Source organism: Labrus bergylta, chromosome 15, assembly GCF_963930695.1.
Source record: "Labrus bergylta chromosome 15, fLabBer1.1, whole genome shotgun sequence".
NCBI classification, from domain to species: domain Eukaryota; kingdom Metazoa; phylum Chordata; class Actinopteri; order Labriformes; family Labridae; genus Labrus; species Labrus bergylta.
In genome coordinates this window covers 16,987,497-16,993,496 of record NC_089209.1, presented here as the reverse complement: position 1 = coordinate 16,993,496, position 6,000 = coordinate 16,987,497, and positions in this window count along the sequence as shown.

Below are 6,000 nucleotides of genomic sequence, written 5' to 3'. Positions count from 1 at the left end.
GATAGAAGGAAAGCACCAATAATCTGTTATCACTATAAATAAACCACTGCCTGTCTGTGATATGGAACCTTGGCGTAAGAGGAATCTAGCAAAATGTCAATTCTTCTGACCTTTGCATGCATACAACCATCAAATTCCTTGATCTTTTAAATTCCTTTTTTAGCCCAGTAGGAAATCACTTTTGTGATTTGTTAACAAAGATGTTAATCATAATGTCTGTCTGTAACAGCTTTATGAGTCCTATGAGAGTTTGAATCATCAAAATATATAAATCAGCTGTGTCATGGCCGTCTGTCATCTTCATGTTAATATAACAATTAAAACAATCGGCGGGCTGTCCAAATGGGAAAATAACCTTGTTCATAGTGTGTTGCTTTAATGAAGGTGACTAACCTTTTATGTGGATGGGGTGTTTATTTAAATAATTTTCTTTCCCACTATCACTTAACATTGAGAGTTGTGTCATAATTAGCAAACTGGTTGATTAGCATATCTCTTCAATAATTACATTTTAATGGAAGCAACAGCTTAAAATTGCAGGCAAACTGTACCTCTTCAGTATGGTAATTACTGCATTACCTTTAAAACTGACTTACTGAATTCTGTAAAACTCTCTCAAAACAATTAAAATAATGGTTCCATTTTTTTTTTTTAAAGAAAAAATTAAAGTTTATTAAGTCACATTTATGTGTATTTGTATGCACGTGTGTCTGTCTTGCGGGGGGGATAAGGGGTTTGTAAGGGGTGTGCATCAGCGTGATCCAGCCTCACCTTCACATCTCTGGTGCATTTCAAATGTAGCACACAACAGAAGTTGACATTTTCTCTCCTAATTTTCTCTCTCTGCTCAGAGACTCCTGTCTTATTTCTAGACAAGGAAAACTGGAGGCTCATTCTTTTCTGCATAAGTCTGTCAATACTCACAATACTCATACGCCCCCTATGGTTTAGTTTAAATGCCAAGCACTTACAGAGGAACTGCGAACACCGCTTTTGTTTTAATAAAGATGTTACTGATGGAAATTAACATTATACTCAAAGGGTCTCTTGGTTATCCTATGTCTAGTTTGGCTTTAGAATAATTTTGCTTTGGAAAATAAAAAAATATATAGGTAGGTTTAACACATGAGGCTGAAAAATAAAGTTGTTATGATCACCCACGAAACAAGGAATTCCTTAAAGATCCTGATCATAGAGCATTCAGCTGAAGACCAGTTTCATGGCAACTAATACTCAATATTTACTGTGCTCTAATGGTGATGCAGTATGCTTAATTTGGCATGGACACAAAGAATGAAAGAAGATCACCAATTAACAACATTACAAGTCATTGACTCTACTATGCATCATCTGCATGCACTGCATTATCAAAACGTTCCAATATGTTCATAGTAATTTGGATTGGTGTTGGGAACACTACGGAGACAAAGAAGAAGTGTGACATCACTGTCAGGTGAGTGACTGTTCAAATAGCATGAATCAGAAGCAATTCCTTAGAGAAATGTCTGTTTACAAAAGAAAAGGCCTCTCTTAAAGATTGGCAGCCTCTGCAAGACACAAGGACCCAGACAGGAGGGAAAACAAAACGCATCAAACCCTGATGCCAAAAATGTTGCCTCTCATAACATCCTATTCTAAGCTGATCCTAACAGATGCTGTCAATCTCTATCTGTCACCCTCGAAAGTCAGAATTTATGGGATATTTTTTACTGCCTATTGTGGTTATTGAGGCCATAGAGAGTGAGAAAACCCAATACACTGAACCTCATATACATTTCTAGCATCTATAAACAGTGTTCAAATGCAGGGAGAGGCACTAACAGGCTGACTTAAAAAGCCAATTTTGTCCACACTGTTGTGCAATTTCAAAAATAGCCTTACATGTGAAGCCGTTTAAATGGCTTGGCTTGTTCTTCATTTAGCCTGTTCAGCCTTTCACAGAATAATGGAGTGAAAATTGCCTCTACTTGCTCAGGGATGAGGAATTTTGGAAGGCAGGAGCAGAGTGGGGCATTGTTGTGTACTGAAACAAACAAACATCATGCTATTTTTGGCCGGATTGCTCATATCAATATTGTGCTGATTTGGGAAAATGCTAGAGATCAGGCTGCAGTGCCTAAAAAATATGAACACACTCAGAAAGCTTAAACCCAATGTATTCTTCACAAGCATGCATGGCACAAAAACTACTGCACAGCAATATATGCAACACTGAATGTACTTGTAAAGTAATATGGCTTCATTAACTGCACAGAATGGAAGAACTAGACGGACTAACCCTAACCCTTATAACTAAATAAATGGAACAGAATCTATCTACCACTATCAGTCATATTTAGTACAAACAACATGTTATTTGTGGCCATATTGGTGTTATTTTTAAAGTTTTTATGAATGTCAATGACACATGTTCATGTTCCCAACTCACAGTGGTCCTACGCTTCAAATATATTGACGGTATCAATCAATCAATCAATCAATTTTTATTTGTATAGCGTCAACTCATAACAAGTGTTATCTCGAGACACTTTACAAAAAGCAGGTAAAATACCTTACTCTTTGTCTGTTAACATTACAAAAGAGCAGGTAAAAAGACCTTACTCATTGTTATGTTACAAAAAGCAGGTAAAAGACCTTACTTATTGCTATATTACAAAGATCCGATCTATCCATCATGAGCACTGTTCTGGCAGGCCGTCAACCAACGATCTCGAGGAGCCTAAGAGAGCTCAAGAGCTCCCAGGAAAGTAGGTGGTTAGTGACTATAGCAGCATAACTAAGTCTATCCTTAAAAATACAGACTGTGTCTGCCTCCCGGACCCCGGCTGGAAGACGATTCCAGAGGAGAGGAGATAACTGAAGGCTTTACCTCCCATAGTACATGAAGAGACTGTAGGTACCACTAGTAGGCCTGCATTCTGGGACCGTAATGTTCTCGAGGGGCAGTATGGCACTAGTAGCTCCTTAAGATAAGATGGTGCCTGGCCATTTAGAGCTTTGTAAGTGAGAAGAAGGATCTTGAATTCTATTCTAGACTGTATAGGGAGCCAGTGCAGAGAAGCCAACACAGGAGTAATGTGGTCCCTTTTCCTAGTTCTGGTCAGTACACGAGCTGCAGCGTTCTGGACTAGTTGAAGAGTCTTTAGAGACTTACCAGAGCACCCTGACAAAAGAGAATTACAATAATCCAACCTGGAGGTAACAAATGCATGAACTAGTTTTTCGGCATCATTTTGCGACAGGATATTCCTGATCTTGGATATATTACGAAGGTGAAAATAGGCTGTTCTTGAAATTTGCCTGATGTGAGAGCTAAAGGACATATCTTGATCAAATAGAACTCCTAGATTCCTAACAGTGGTGCTAGATGCCAGGCTGATGTCATTAAGGACAGTCAAATCATTATAAAAAGTCTCTCTGAGGTTTTTAGGGCCTAGCACAATAACTTCAGTCTTGTCTGAGTTAAGTAGCAAAAAAATTCTGGTCATCCAGGTCCTAACGTCCTTAAGGCACGTTTCTAGCTTACATAACTGACTGGTGCCATCGGGCTTCATTGATACATAAAGCTGAGTATCATCTGCATAACAATGAAACTATATGGAGTGTTTCCTCATAATATTTCCCAGAGGAAGCATATGTAATGTAAAGAGAATTGGTCCAAGCAATGAACCTTGTGGCACTCCATGGCTAACTTTGGCATGCATAGAGGACTTATCATTAACATGTACAAACTGAGATCGGTCTGATAAGTAGGATTCAAACCAACTTAAAGCAGTCCCTGTAATTCCAAGTAAATGTTCTCGTCTGTAGCGTAGGATCTGATGGTCATTGGTGTCAAAAGCAGCACTAAGATCTAATCAGACGAGCACAGAGAGAAGTCCTCTGTCTGAAGCTAGAAGTAGATCGTTCGTAACTTTAACTAGTGCAGTCTCAGTACTATGGTGTAAACTGTTAAATAAACTGTTGTCATGGAGAAAGTCACACAGCTGATTAGCTACCACTTTCTCCAGGATCTTTGAGATAAAAGGAAGGTTGGATATATAGTTATATAGTTAGCTAGAGTTCCTGAATCTAGAGTAGGCTTTTTAAGTAGAGGTTTGATTTTAAGTAGGTTTGATTTTAAGTAGAGGTTTGAGTAAAGGCATATTGATCATATCTAATATAGAGTTGCTAACTAAGGGAAAGACTTCCTTAAACAGCTTGGTTGGGACTGGGTCTAAAAGACAGGTTGACGTTTTTGACGCAGAAATAATTTAATTTAGCTCTGAAAGGTCGATTGGAGAAAAACAGTCTAAACTAATATCTGGTCCTGGAACTGTTTCTGCCGTATCAGACGTATCTGCACCAGGTAAGGGCAGGAGGTTACAAATTTTATCTCTGATGTCTAGAATTTTGTTGATGAAAAAGCTAAGGAAATCATTACTGCTGAGGGTTCAAGGAATACAAGGCTCAATGGAGCTATGACTCTCTGTCAGGCTGGATACAGTGCTGAAAAGGTATCTAGGATTGCTTTTGTTTTCCTCGATTAGAGAGGAGTAGTAGGCAGCTCGAGCGTGACGTAGAGCCTTGACTATCCTGCCAGAATAAACGAGATTCTACCGTTTTGGTCGAGTGCCATATTCTTTAAAAATTTTGCAACGATTGTCTCAGAGTACAGGTTTCTGAGTTGAACCATGGCGCTATTCTCTGCCGTTTGATAACCTTCTGTTTTAGGGGAGCAATCGAATCAAGAGCAACTCTCAGCGAATCCACTGCACTATCAACAAACTGATCTAGCTGAGAGGGACTAAAGCTATCATAAGAGTTTCCAACTGGGTTGAAACATAGTACTGAATCAACAGCAGCTGAAATAGCTTCCTTAAATCTAGCTACAGCACTATCAGATAAACTTCTAGAAAGCACATTTTTATTAAGCAGAAATAATTCTGGTAGGACAAAGCCAAAAGTAATAAGGAAATGGTCTGATAGAAGAGGATTTTCTAGGAAAACTGTAAGGTTTTGGATGGTACAAGCCTCTGTTCTAGGAACATTTAAAAGGCAAAATTTGGTAAGAAATTCAAAATAAAAAGTAATTATTCAGTGTCCATTTACACGGTGTAAATAAAGGTTGCTGAGAAATATGTGTCACTCTTTTTTCTTTTCTTTGTTTTGTTTTTTTACTGTTGGACCAGCATGATGATTATGATAGGAAACTAAAACTGAACTTGATTAAGTTCAGGAAAGAGATCATGGCTTGGGGTATCTACTATAGTAACTATACGTTGTCACTTAACTGAAGTCCTAAAGTCCCGAACCAGGGTACATATGTTACTTAACAACATGCTTTACATACGTACAAAGCTTTTTACAAGCTATTTGACTGAATGTGAGGTCAACCTCCCAAAGAAGTCAACACTTAACCTCCTGGATTAATGCCAAAGCTTAGTTTGACCGTTTTTTTAATTTATTTTCTATTTATCAATTTTGGGCTTTCTATGCCCTACTATGGCATTCGAGAGACAGGAAAGTCAACAGATTTGGAAATCGAAAAGCCGGACCGTCCATACAGGGGCGTGCAAACCACTAGGCCACAGGCCCTTGTGTGACCTGTCTGATGCCTACAACAGTAACCACAAGCCGTCTTTCTGACCTTTCATATCACCTGACCAAGACAAAACAAAAAACCAGAGGACATCATCAAACAGCATTTTGTTTTTTTATGTATGCAGAAACATAACAGTAAAATGACAAATAAATGCAATCTTAAATCTTGAATGTTCCAGGTATGCTACTAGAAACGTACTTGAATCTTTTTTCAGATTTTAATATTTTGGGAAAGCACATGTATCCAAATTGCAAATTAAACTGTAACACATAAAACCTTTATCAAATAGTTAAGAAAAAACCCTTGGTTTTAGGGGCTGCTCTGGATATTGACTCAGACTTGTATGGATGTATATCCAGCTCTCTCATACACCATCAGAATGTGAGTCATTCTGTGTATGTGTTGTCAGAAAGAAT